At 44.7% G+C, this 14,958-nt stretch overlaps 2 pseudogenes; one reads left to right on the top strand and one right to left on the bottom strand.

The window, feature by feature from the left end:
- Window positions 1-4,022: 4,022 nt before the first annotated feature.
- Window positions 4,023-8,779, bottom strand: LOC125518374 (uncharacterized; annotated as a pseudogene).
- A 1,569-nt stretch (window positions 8,780-10,348) lies between these two features.
- LOC147966786 (uncharacterized) lies at window positions 10,349-13,129 on the top strand (annotated as a pseudogene).
- The last annotated feature ends 1,829 nt before the right edge of the window (window positions 13,130-14,958 follow it).

The following is a 14,958-nucleotide window of genomic DNA, read 5'->3' as shown; positions in this document are numbered from 1 at the left end:
GAGTGCCCCATACCCGGCAGGCGTCCTGGTTGAGGAGTGCGCTGGACTGGTGGGTGCCCCATACCCGGCAGGCGTCTGGTTGGGACCTTGGGTCTTAGATGTTAGCTTTGGCTGCGAGGTATGTTTGGTATTAGGCCCAGACTATCAGCATCCCTTCATCAACTGGATAGGAGTAGCGACAGATGTTGCTTAGACGGTGGCTTTAATCTTACTGTTGTATGACTTTATAAGGTCTTGCGTGAATTATTAATAAAGTGGCTGCATGCATCGTCCAGATGCAGAGGCCGGGGGTCCTCCTCTTTTAAAAAAAAGGTTATCAGAATTATATTATATAGTCATTAGTATCAACATGTTTCTAAACATTTGTACTGCTCTGTCCGCCATGTTAGATTCAACACGAGATCATACGTTGGCAACATTGTTTCATAGTTGGACTGGGGTAGAAAACAACATTTCATCATGCAACATTATCATTATTTTATGGTTTCTAATATCCACCTCTCGCAGATTTTGCCTCCATATACATTCTTTAGCCACTTTATCAACAAACGTGTGTACCTTGTATATGGCTTGGGCCATCTTGCTACATCGCAATCATTAGATATTATAAATCTTAGAGTTTCATTGAAATTATTGAGATTTTCGAGGGATTTTAGTGAAGCACTCGAAATAGCCCAAGCCGGCTGGAATTTTAATAAATATATTTGGGAACGTATATTACCCGCTGGTTTTCCAACAAGCACGGACAAGTAAATTTATATGTTTTTATTATCATACAGTTCAAGATACAAGCATTTATTTTATTATCACTATATTATTCAAGATAATAATTTATTAACTTGCAAGGATGTGTCCAGATATTTTTCTTTTGATTCTGTGCTCTCTTGGAACGGTAAAGAATTGGATCTTCAGTTTGAATAGAGATAATTCTATGTTGCACATTCTTGCATCTTCCACGTGAATTCATGGTAACTATGTATATATTGTTTTGTAGAAGGTGGTTATGAGTTGAAAAAGAAATTTTTATTATACTTGCTCAAATACGATGGGAATGAAGCTAAAGAACACTTTCCTGAGGTTGTACGGGAATATCTTAAGCACATCAAATAGATCTTAGTTTGCAACTGATTCTTATTTGAATCATTGCACTATATGTATACATCATTGAAATACATTTTTGTTATCAAAATACATTGCAAGTGAAGTGGATTTCAATTGCTTCCAATGATAGTGCACTATCTTTTTCTATACATGCAAATTTTTGGCGTGCATTATGTTATATTTAATCAGGAAAATGTAAAAGGCCCGTGGCAACGCACGGGCGTTCTACTAGTTATTTTATATGTTGTAGCTTGCGCGATATGGTCATAGCTGTTAAGCTCGCAATCCAAATATATGACTTGATTTGTGTGGTGACCACTAGTCAGCTAGGTTTAGTAGTCTGGCAACATGCTTACTCATCCAAGCAGTTTACCGAAAAAGACTTTCGGCCCGGTTTATAAATAAAGCAACCACCGAGCACAAAGTGAACATGGTAACAACCGAACAACACACACACCGCCGCCGCAAGAAGGTCCAACACACACTCACACAACACTACACGGGTTCAGCTGTGGGCACAGCACAACAAGCCCAACACAAACACATGCACGCACAACACATAAGCAGCAGTGATGGCAGTTTAAGAACAGAGATGTTCTAGACTTCTCGTGTTCGCACCCATCTACTAGAGGAACTTTAGGGATTTTAAGTGATATTTTTGTGTGTCCTTTAACATGTAAATACATCAAAGTTTGTTTCTTTAGTGACTTGTTGCATCCTGTTACATTGGTTAGTCATTGAGATAGCGTTCATCAGTGTGTATTGCCTTGAAGAACGAACCTTCTTCTATGCTGGTCTTAATTTACTGTCTTGCTTCTCTTGTTCAAATTGGATCAAGTAGAGATTTGTTGATGAACTGGAGAATCAGTTGAGAGACTTAGCCTTCGAGCCATGTCTATTCTCTATTCTGTAAACCGGCCATCGAGCCATGGTTGATCCTTTAATGGTGGACTCGCTTTTGGTTTATAGCTCTCCAGCTATTTTTGTTTATAGCCTTCCATCGAGCCGTGATTGATTCTGTGTTATTGCCTGCCTGCAGTTTTGACAACTCCCCCCGTTGCGGCCCATGTGCTTCTCCCCGGCCTCCTGACACAACACACTTTGATGAGCTGAGCTAGTTCTCGGTGTGCCCTGAGGAAGGACAAAGTACCAAGTTGATGACGCCAATATATGACACAACCGTCGTTCTCTGCTCCATCACCGGCGTAGGTGTGTGCTTGCTCTCATATATTTGTGGATTCTGTTTTATCTCTACCTACTATGTGTTTGACAAAAATCCAAACATGGGCAAGCTTTTGTGCTTTGTTTATTACTCTCGTGTTTCATAGTTTCTTAAAATTTAGCTCCAACGATCTGAAATGGTTTGACATCCATTTCTTTCCTGCAGGTCATTCCATCATCTCATCTCACCACACACATGCCACATAATCTGGTGAGCTCAGTTCTACGTACCAATTCTATAGCTTTATTCATGGAATTGAGAGGTGATGTTTTGTGCTTAGTTAGATGATGCTTGCTTGATTTTGACCATTTTGTCTGCAACAATTAATCAGTCTGTTTGACGAGACCTATAAGCTATCCTTTGTTGATGTTTGGTCTCACATCCTAGAGCTATTCTTGATACATTCAGAGAGACATTTTTAGAGAATCATTATCCATTATTCATCTTATTTGGTTTTAGTAGTTCATATTTTCGATTTGTCGATTTAGTAAACTGAACTGAGCCATGAGATGATGGCAAACCATCTCAGTTTGCTAGAGTTCATTGTAGAAATCTTACCCACCCTTCCAGATTATTACTTGAGGTTATAATGAACTAGATAGGGATATAGCGACCGTGGAGGCATAGAGTAGGGAGCTTGGATTGCTTCTGGTTGTTGAGAATGAGAAATCTTTTATTGTGGCCATTTTCTGGTTCATGATAAAGCAATAGGCTTTTCAAGATTCTGTATGTTTTGCCATATTTCTCAGCTACTGAATATTCTGGCCCTTGTGAAACAGGAAAATTTGTTCCTATTTTTTTGGTTGCTTGCACTTGTATGTAGAGATTGACTAGGACCTTTGCCGCCTTTTGTTTCCACTTGATCTGAAGCCTCTTGTGTTATTGCTAGCTAGCATGCCTTGCGTCTACAATTGTTCAAATAACTCTACGCTGGTGTCATGATCTTGGACACATAATTTATTAAGAAAATTGTGCAGTTTTAATTGAGTTAATTGATCTTGCATGTCTGGTGCCATATTTCTCTGGACTCATTTGTGACTCGGTCCTTTTGATGAGTTTTGTTACTGAAGCAATGCAAACTACAAGTGGGATTACTGAATGGTATTAGATGACTGGAAGTGATTTGTTGTGTGTGTACTAGTGGACGCGTACATCACACCTTTTTTTAGCTTAGTCACAACTATAAATTGCGTGTAGTTTCATGCTTTTAGTTTGTTGGGCATGCAAATTAACATGTATTTTCTATGTTTTGCTTAGAAAAAGAGCTTTGAAAGGCAAGAGAAGATGGTCCTACCTCTGAATTTGATCTTAGCTCTGGTGGCTAGCTCAGCGCGGCAAGAGAAAGGTTTTCGTACTCTTGAGGCAGAGGCATCACCAAGAGAAACTCGGCTGGCTGGCTGTCCACAACAAGGGACATGAGACATGAGACATGGAGCTGCCCAGTAGAATGTATGTTTAAGTTCTTGGTGTAGTCGACTAGACTGGCTGTTGTACAAGCTCAACCCTGCATGCTTGACCTCTATACTATGGTGGTGGCTATAATTAGGCAGAGTTGTTATAGTGTTTTCCTTCCATGTGAAAGAAATACAAAATGGCCGATTGTACTGCCTTTGTGAATGCATTTCTTTCTGCCTATTATGCTGCCGAAATTTCTAGCAGGAGCTATACCTATGCTTTCTGCCTCTTAAAGTTAATTACCTCACTGCTTGGTCCAGAGTCGAGGCCCCACACTCAAATGACATGCAATTGGAGTGACTTGGTTAGAACCATTTGCTTTTCCTCGTGGTGGTGGTGCTGCTGCGTTGCCATTCATCAAGATGGCAGTTGCTGTCAACGTCCATTGAGATCATGGGCACTGGAGCACAGGGTGATGCTGGTGCTACCACTGGAGTTGCAACTATTGAGGGGCTCAAGGACTCGAGCATACTGGAGGACCAAGACTGCAATGATCCTGGTGAAGAGAAGGAAGGACTTGGCATTCCTAGCAAGTGGTTGACATTGCTCTGCTGATGAGGTGGTGGTGTTCTAGCCATAGTTGTTTACCCTGACTGCAAAATGCTTGCATCTGCAGGTTGCTTTTGCTGTCTACTGCAAGTGAAAAAGGCTAAACACAGTAACTAAATTGTGCAAGGGTAAGCAGAATTGCTAATGACGTTGGTTACTTTACAATGTTATAAACAAAAAGGAAGTGTTGTTTGAGCTATTAAGGATGACAAGTTTTGTAGACGGTTTTAGCTATTCGATATATCTTAGCGTTCTATTATAATATCTCAAAACAACTACATAGAATTGCAGCAAAAGGAATAGTTGATCTTAACATCGCTTTTACCTACCTTTTATTACCACCACTGGTTGTTGATGCATTGCCAGTAAAATTGATGACCTTAGTCTGCTCTTCACAGTTCAGCAACTGATATCCTGTATTCATCTTTGCTTGGCAAGTTTTATTCCTCTCAAGAAGAGCCACAAAATGATGTATGTATTTTTCATACTTGGGGAGGTCCACCTTCAAACCCTCGTGCACATCACTCTTCTGCAACAACATTAAATTCAGTATCCTTCTGATTGATTTCTTGAATCTGCTTTGCGTTTGAATTGATTAGCTTTTGATTTAGATAGTGATGAGAATTGTTCCTGTATGGAGATGGAACCAAGGGTTTAAGTAACAGAGATGTGCAAAATTATCAATGAATGAAGATTTATCTCTAGGAAAAGGACAAATGACCTCTGTTAGTGTTGGAAGAACGACTCTACGATCCAGAAACTGAGGAACATAAGCATCTTTCCAAGACTTGATCTGCAATGAAATATTGCAGCAATACAATTAGGCCGAGCAGTACAAATTTATCAAAACAACCATCAACAACTCATCAACTTGATTTGGTCATTCAGCTAGTAAGGCTTCTGCATTGAAATGCAAGTCCAAGTAAACACAATATCCCAGTACATATACAAGAACCTTAATTACTAAATTGGGTTTACTAAAGCAACTGTGCATAACTACCACATATTAGGAGTATACCTATAGATATAAGAACAGATGATACACACATACTCCCTCGTACAAAAAAAATATAGGACTTTTTTCTAGGCTAAACTAGCCTACAAAAACGTCTTATATTTTGATGCAGAGGGAGTATAAAATGAAGGATTCTCTCACCTTACAAAATATTTCCTCCTTGAGATCATATTCTCTGGCACTCCCCATCGTAGCTGAAATATCAGACACCGTAACTTCAGAAAAAACAAACAAAATCAAAGGAAAACCATGATTGAAGTTGTATGGCATTCACATTTTTTGTTAAATAAAGCAGCTTAAGTACCTGGAATCTGAGAGTTCTGACAAAGCGAAGTGCTTTGCTAAGCACCGGGAATCTGTTGTACAGGTGGAGTCATGGGCTCAGGTTCACATGCCTTGAATGGCGGATATAATAGACTTGTTTGCCTAGCACCCTGCTGATTATTCCATCTTGTAAGCTGACCAGGCTGCATCTTGGAGACATCAGCTTGTTGTGCTCCAAGCATTTCGTACCTTTGCATTCCCATCTCTTGTTGGTTGGCCCTCAAAATTTGATTCAACCTTGTCATCTGCGGCTGTCGCACTCCTATAGCACTATCATTTTTTCCAAGCAGGTGATTTTGCTGAGAATTTGGACGGATAAGTGGCTTAAACAAACAGCGGTATGCTCGTGTGCGGATTTCTGGAGGACGAGCTCCACAGAGCTTGGTATTTTGAAAATATCAAAAAGCTTATTCAGAAGTTTCAAAAAATATGAAAAAATCCATGGAAACATATATGTATTCCGGAAGAATGTGTTAAATTTCATTTAAAAATGTTGTGATTTGTAGGCTGTACAAAAAAATATTCCAACCCAACAACAAGAATAAAAGGCCCGTTTGAAAATGTGAATTTGTCTTTTTTCTGTACGCCACATATGTTTAAGTATAATGCTGTGAAAATTTGCACATACGTAGTGTACATGTGTATGTGTGTTCACAAATAAATTCAAAAATATTTGCACTCTGGAAAAATTAAATTTGAAAAGGAGCTCCCTGGAGCTCAGCGTCCGTTGGCATTTTCCGCGGTATGTTCTTCCTTCCTTGCCTTCTCGAGAGATTACTTGTGTACTGATCCTACCGCTATTGAATTTCTGTGCCTATATTCCGGAAACAAGACATATCTTCATGAAGACCTCCTATTTTTGAATAAGATCGGACATTTCTACATTGAGATGAAATGACATTGAGGAAAATAATACTGAGTTGAGCGTCTAAGCTCTAATGCCAGACGTGGTGTCCTCTAGTCATGCATTATGTTTGCTATAGCCAAGGTTTGATGCGGACATGGATTAATGATCGGAGGGAGCTTGGAGAACAAAAAGGGACAAAAAGATAGATATGTCCCTTCACGCGGGCCCAACAATGTGAACACGATTAACAAACAAGGAAACGCCATGCCGGTGGCCCAAGCACAGGCTACACAAACCAAGTTTTGACAAAGAAAGGATCTGCATCCCGGAAACGCTACAGAAGGGCTCTGTCTAACTCACGTGTTACATCAACTTAGACAACACAGAAGTGAGAAGCAGCCGAAGATCCACTGTCGGGTGGACGCCTCAATCCTGGCTGCCTCTTGACCTAATGCCCCTGCCACTGACGGTCGTGGGTCATAGCCGACCGTTCTCCCAATTCACCCTCCACAATCTTGATCGGGTATGATCTTCCTAATTACTCTCTACATTTTTAGATCCATCATTCTAGATCTGTTTCGGGAACGGGACTGGATCCAGATTCTCGCTTAAGGATGTGCGCTATATCACCGATGTCGCGCCGGCTCTCTTCTCCTTTGTCTGTGACTCTTGTGGCTTGGCGGCAGCCAGTGGCGGAGCCAGAACTTTTGTGGAGCCTGGGCGAGTTTGAGTCTAATTGTCTAAACTGAAAATAAATATCGGATATTCCGAGGAATTGGATCTTTTGCCCCACTTTTCTTCTAACTTTGATCATTTGCAAATCATCAAACCCTATGTAAAGTGGGGCAAAAGATCCAATCCCCTGATATACAACATATAAAATAGCACCAAACTTTCGAACCACAAATGCTAATAAATAATGTACATAGTAAAAGTATAAACACATAACCCTATAAATGTAATTATAAAATGAACTACTCCCTCCAATCAAAAACACGATGCTAATTTTGGATCGGATGGAGTGTCATATATACTCCCTCCATCCGGTGAAGAGTGTACATCTAGCTTCAAAATTTGTCCACAAAAAAGTGTACTTGTATCTTCCCAATGCATTTTTAAGTAGAAAAAAGAAGCTTCTCTCTCATCACACGGTAATCAAGACCAATAGCAATTTACACATGGTCTTCTTAATTTCTACATGCACTTAGCTCATTGGGGGTTGGGTAATTGAAGAGAAAGAGATGATGTCTTGCATCTTTCCAATGCATTTTTTACTTAACTCCATAATTTATCCTAAAATTTATAGATGTACACTCTTCAGCGGACGGAAGGAGTATATAATATAGAGATCTCTATAATATAACATATCAATGTTTAGTTTCATAAACAGAAATTCATCATCTATGAAATTTAATAATTTAGAATTTTAAGTTAGCATCTATTTAGAACAAATCCATAAACTAAAGACTAGGCTCATGAAGATGTGATCATCCCCAATGGCCAATTCCCTGTGCCACAACCTCAAAATTTAAATACTAAATTTATCAATCTCTAAATCAGTTAGTAGACTTATCTGATCAGAAAGGAAGGGACAAGTAGACCAGGATGCAAGTAGATCCTTGGGATAGATCCGCTCCGGCCGCCGTTAGCCGCGAGCGGCGCCCTGGCCAGCCTCCGTACGCCGCCGCCAGTCCCTCTCCACGATGGATGAGAAACGGACAAGCCAAAGGGCCAAACTCCGACGGCTCGTGTTCTTCTCGAGTAGTAGTAATAGTTTTGGAAATAAAATGGGCTTTCACTGTTAACTAGCCCATTACTCAACTATTTATTTTAACCGGCCGTGGTAAGCCGGATTAATTAGCCCATTACAGTTTACTTCCCCTAAAGAAAGCCTAACATACATGTCTGCCCGGGGAAACCATACGAATCTCACGATGCAGAACAGGATTTCTCCCATTGTTTATTAGTTGCGTACGTTGTCCAGTAGCCAGCGAGCCCGGGCAAGTGCCCAGGGTCGCCGGGCGCTGGCTCCGCCCCTGGCGGCAGCTGTGGAAAATGCCTTGATCCAAGATATCTCAGGTGTGATTTTGTCGTAGAATTATTGAGAGTTTGGGACCTTTCTCAAGAAACCGTTCTCTCTCGCTAGTGCGTCCACATGATGGTCAATGGTGCTTGTCGCCTCTTCTTTGCGGCCAGTCCTTGCTTCGTCTTTGTTAATGCGATCTGGAGGCCAGTCGAAGGCAACTGCTAGGTTTAAGTTCTTCATGTGCCTAGTTGTTCACAAGCGCTGCCTCACCCCTGACAACTGGCTTTCTGAGCAACTCGTCCTTCCCGGTCTGCCTTGCTGTGTTGGTGTCCCCAAGACGTGCACTCACATGTTCATGCACTGCCTCTTCACCCACCAGGTCTGGCAGTGTTCCATGAATGGACGACCACAGACTTCCCTATGCAAGATATGGACTCCACTGATATTGAGAATTGGTATCTTAACGACAAAAAACTCCCTCCAAAGAATATGCGGCACAACTTGGATACGATCACTATCCTAGTCCATTGGAGAACATAGATGGAGCGTAGTGTGAGGATGTTTGAGCACACAAAGAGCAGTGCCGCCTGCCTAATGGCTCTCGTCAAGGAAAACATCCAAGCCTGGAGGGCCGCTGGCTGCATCATCACGAACTACACTGTTTGTGCTCTGTCTTTTTGACAGTGGTCTTTTTCTAGGTGGCATCTCGTCACCCCTTTAAAAAGAATAATGTTCATAGGTCGACCTATCGCATAAGGTTGTTCTGTATCGTGTGCTATGCAACCACCTATCACACACCATTGCAAGGCGACGGTTCGTAACTGTGTTTGTGGCAGGGGTTTTCTATCGTGTGCGATGACCCAATCCGCACCAGTGCTCGTATCAACAATTTCTCTCCACGTGGCCCCAACAATCACATGGCTAACAAACGCAAAAATGGACTACGGCCCACGCACAAGCTAGGGAAAGAACCGGCATCAATCTTCTAAAAAAAGATGAGGAACTAGAAAAACCCTTGAACGCTATATGACTCCACTTTCACATGTTAATTACACCGAGTAGCAGAGCTAGTACCAGATCGAGCGTCAAGAACTTTGTCTGGCCTAGAAGCTACCGCCAACGCCTCAATCCTGGCCGCCCCTACCAGGCGTCAAGCCTGGTAAGCTATCTCAAAAAAAAAAAAAATTCCTGGCCGCCCCTGTGCCGAACGTGTGTGGCCGCCCATCGTCGTTCCTCCTATTCACTAATGTCGACAACCGTTGCGTCTTCAAGGACCAACATCCGTGACTCTTGTGCCGTAAAAGTTGAGCCTTCAAGGTACGACTTGCTTATTACTCTCTAGATTTATAGATCCACGATAATTCTGTGGGCCCTACCCTGTCTCGGACGCATACATGGCTATGCATGCATGGCTACGGCGGCAGCAGCAGTACAAGCGGTTACTCAGCTAGCATGCAGAAGGTGCAGGTCGGCAACAACAGCTTATGCATTCCTTACTAGTTACTTCATAGCTAGCAGATATTTTGCTTAGGTCGGTTCGTGACCACTATATAAGGAGTTGTGCTCCATCGATGTTACTCATTCCACTCCAATCCATTTGAGCTTCACAACATCTTGTGTGTCCGTGAGCTTCTCTCTTCCATGTGCGCGTGTGTGTAAGCAGCACTAGTGAGCGCGTGTTTTGCTAGTGTGCTGAGCACTGGTAGTAGTAGCACTTGGCTCTTCCATCGGTCATCTATCGGTGTACTCGAGTGCTAGCGAGTAGTTCTGGGCTAACAATTGGCATCAGAGCCTCACGTTGTGGTAGCCATGGCCGGTGCAAAAGGAGTGCAGCAGCGCACCACCTCGGGTGGCTCCCAGTCATGGCTATCACAGGACGGCTCCCAGCCGCCGCCTCCAAAGGAGCGACGAGGGCGCAGCCGGTCCAGGCACGGCCATCGCGGTGAGGTCATGGTTAGGGAGATCGTGCGCGAGACCACAATAAGCGGTAGCGTGCCCATCACCTTCCTGATGCTCACGCGCTCCAACTACAGTGAGTGGGCGTTGATCATGGAGTGCAACCTCCATGCGTCGAGCCTTTGGGTTCCCATGGAGGATGACCTGGTCGAGAGAAAGGAGGACAGGAAAGCTGTGGCGGCGCTTATGCGTGCCACACCACCGGAGATGCATGGCATGCTCGCGGCAAAGGCAAGCGCCAAGGAGGCGTGGGAAGCCATTTGTACCCAGCGCCTCGGCAGCAACCGCGTGCGTGAGGCGAACGCGCAGAAGCTATGGGCGGACTTCGAGAACATCGCCTTCAGGGAGGGCGAGCTCGTCGATGACTTCGCCATGTGGATCTCCAGCCTTGCGTCACAACTCCGAGCGCTCAGTGACACCATGGACGACGCGAGAGTCATGCGGGAATTTCTCCGCGTCGTTCCATCTCGCTTCGCTCAGGTAGCAATCTCCATCGAGACCTTGCTTGACCTGAGTGAGCTCTCCATCGAGGAGCTCATGGGCCGGTTGCGGGTGGTCGAGGACCGCCTTGTGGACGGCCGTGAGATCTTCGGAGGAGAACAACTCCTATTCTTGAAGAAGTGGGAGACGGGGAAGCGTTAAGGACATGGTGGAGGTGCCCCGAGCAGCGGAGGCGACACCGGCAGAGGCCGTGGTCTCACCCAGGGCGGAGCCGGACGAGGTGCCGGCAACGACGACCGAGACAAGTGCCGATATTGCAGCATCAAGGGCCACTAGGCCCGTGAGTGCCGCAAAAGGATGGCTAACGAGGATGCCACAGCCGCCGTGAACCTCGTCCAGGCTGAAGAGGACGGTGGGCCAGCAATGATGATGGCTTGCGTCAAGACCATGCAGGAGGGCCCAGCACCTCCGGCGACCATGGTCCCGACAAGCATTGAAGCCGTGCAGGAGGGCGCGGCACCTCCGGCGACCACGGTGCCGGCAACCGTTAGCTCCGTGCGGGAGGCACGGAGCTCTTCAACTAATCCCGTCCCGACATTGGTAGCGCTCTCCCCGACAACAACATTCTCGGGAGACTGTGATTGGGAGGAGATGAAGACCCGAGTGTGGGGGAGCCACATCCCGGCAACCACGTCCCCTGGGACGCTGGTCAAGCCCGTGCAAATTGGCATGGCAATCGCGGCCCCAACATCCTCGGGACCCGACAAGCCCGTGCAAGTTGGCACGACAAAGGCGTCGCCGACATCCGCGGGACCCAACAAGCCCGTGTCAAGAGGCACGACAACGATACATATGGTGGGCCACGTCCCAACCATGATGCTGGTGACCATTGAGCAGATACGTCTCCATCATATCTATTTTTCCAAACACTTTTGCCCGTGTTTTGGACTCTAACTTGCATGATTTGAATGGAACTAACCCGGATTGACGCTGTTTTCAGCAAAATTGCCATGGTGTTATTTTTGTGCAGAAATAAAAGTTTTCAGAATGACCTGAAACTTCACGGAAAATATTTTTGGAATATATAAAAAATACAGGCAAAAGAATCAAGACCAGGGGGTGGGGGGCGCGCCCCCTGCCTCGTGGGCCCCCTGGAGCTCCACCGACCTCAACTCCAACTCTATATATTCACGTTCGGGGAGAAAAAAACTAGAGAGAAGGATTCATCGCGTTTTACGATACAGAGCCGCCGCCAAGCCCTAATCTCTCTCAGGAGGGCTGATCTGGAGTCCGTTCGGGGCTCCGGAGAGGGGAATCCGTCGCCATTGTCATCATCAACCTTCCTCCATCACCAATTTCATGTTGCTCACCGCCGTGTGTGAGTAATTCCATCGTAGGCTTGCTGGACGGTGATGGGTTGGATGAGATTTACCATCTAATCGAGTTAGTTTTCTTAGGGTTTGATCCCTAGTATCCATTATGTTCTAAGATTGATGTTGCTATGACTTTGCTATGCTTAATGCGTGTCACTAGGGCCCGATTGCCATGATTTCAGATCTGAACCTATTATGTTTTCATGAATATATGTGAGTTCTTGATCCTATCTTGCAAGTCAATAGTCACCTACTATGTGTTATGATCTGGTAACCCCGAAGTGACAATAATCGGGACCACTCCCGGTGATGACTATAGTTTGAGGAGTTCATGTATTCACTAAGTGTTAATGCTTTGGTCCGGTACTCTATTAAAAGGAGGCCTTAATATCCCTTAGTTTCCAATAGGACCCCGCCGCCACGGGAGGGTAGGATAAAAGATGTCATGCAAGTTCTTTTTCATAAGCACGTATGACTATATTCGAAATACATGCCTACATTACATTGATGAACTGGAGCTAGTTCTGTGTCACCCTATGTTATAACTGTTGCATGAGGAATCGCATCCGACATAATTATCCATCACTGCTCCAATGCCTACGAGCTTTTCACATATTGATCTTTGCTTAGTTACTTTTCTGTTGCCACTGTTACAATTACTACAAAACTGCTACTGTTACTTTTGCCACCGTTACCGTTACTTCCATACTACTTTGCTACTAAATACTTTGCTGCAGATATTAAGTTATCCAGGTGTGATTGAATTGACAACTCAACTACTAATACTTGAGAATATTCATTGGTTCCAGCTACCTCTTGAGCTTGCGTTGCTTTTCCCCGAAGAGAAAAGGATGATGCAGCAGAGTAGCGTAAGTATTTCCCTCAGTTTTTGAGAACCATGGTATCAATCCAGTAGGAGGCCACACGCAAGTCCCTCGTACCTACACAACATAAAGAGCTCCTCGCAACCAACGCGATTAGGGGTTGTCAATCCCTTCACGGTCACTTACGAGACTGAGATCTGATAGTTAATATTTTTGGTATTTTTGGTATAGAGATGCAAAGTAAAAAGTAAAAGGCAAAGTAAAAAGCAAAGTAAAATAAAAGTGATGGAGATTGATATGATGAGAATAGACCCGGGGGCCATAGGTTTCACTAGTGGCTTCTCTCGAGAGCATAAGTATTCTACAGTGGGTGAACAAATTATTGTTGAGCAATTGACAAAATTGAGCATAGTTATGAGAATATCTAGGCATGATCATGTATATAGGCATCACGTCTGTGACAAGTAGATCGAAACGATTCTGCATCTACTACTATTACTCCACTCATCGACCGCTATCCAGCATGCATCTAGAGTATTAAGTTAAAAAACAGAGTAATGCTTTAAGCAAGATGACATGATGTAGAGAGATAAATTCATGCAATATGAAATAAACCCCATCTTGTTATCCTCGATGGCAACGATACAATACGTGCCTTCCTGCCCCTTCTGTCACTGGGAAAGGACATCGCAAGATCGAACCCAAAGCTAAGCACTTCTCCCATGGCAAGAACTACCAGTCTAGTTGGCCAAACCAAACGGATAATTCGAAGAGACTTGCAAAGATAGCCAATCATACATAAAAGAATTCAGAGAAGATTCAAAGATAGACTTGATCATAAACCCACAATTCATTGGTCTCAACAAACACACCACAAAAGAAGAAGATTACATCGAATAGATCTCCACAAGAGAGGGGGAGAACATTGTATTGAGATCCAAAAAGAGAGAAGAAGCCATCTAGCTCATAACTATGGACCCGAAGGTCTGAGGTAAACTACTCACACTTCATCGGAGAGGCTATGATGATGTAGAAGCCCTCCGTGATAACGGCCCTCTCCGGCGGAGCTCCGGAACAAGCCCCAAGATGGGATCTCGTGGATACAGAAAGTTGCGGCGGTGGAATTAGGTTTTTGGCTCCTGTTCTGTTCGTTTGGGGTACGTGGATATATATAGGAGGAAGAAGTACGTCGGTGGAGCGTCGAGAGGCCCACGAGGCAGGGGGCACGCCCTAGGGCACTAGTAGAAAACAGGGCTTTGGTCCAGGCCGGGTCAACCCATTAGTCCCGGTTCAGTCTAGAACCGGGACCAATGTGGGCATTGGTCCCGGTTCGTGAGCCCAGGGGGCCAGCCGGGCCACGTGGGCCATTGGTCCCGGTTCATCTAGACCTTTTGGTCCCGGTTGGTGGGACGAACCGGGACCAATGGGCCTCGCTCCTGGCCCACCACCATTGGTCCCGGTTGGTGGCTTGAACCGGGACCAAAGGCTCCCCTTTAGTCCCGGTTCATGCCACCAACCGGGACCAATGAGGTGCCTATATATACCCCCTCGCGCAAGAGGAGAGCACAGTGCTCTGTTTTTTCTGGCCGAGGGGGAGAGGGCTTTGTGGTGCTCTAGCTCACCTCCTATGCACATGAGGTGTTCGATGGAATGCCCGAGCCACACTACTTAAGCTTTCTTCTCTCGAAGCTCGACCTCCAAACTCCATTTTCCCCGAGATTTGTCTAGATTTAGCGGTCTGTCACGCCCCGTCCCCGTCTTCACCGCCGTCGATCACCCGCGCCGATCTCATCACCGACACCACCGTGGTGAGCCTCTTGTTCTT

This window comes from Triticum urartu, chromosome 6A (genome assembly GCF_056163025.1).
Source record: "Triticum urartu cultivar PI428250 chromosome 6A, HENAU_Tu73, whole genome shotgun sequence".
Classification (NCBI taxonomy): Eukaryota; Viridiplantae; Streptophyta; class Magnoliopsida; order Poales; family Poaceae; genus Triticum; species Triticum urartu.
This window is presented reverse-complemented; position numbering and strand designations above follow the sequence as displayed.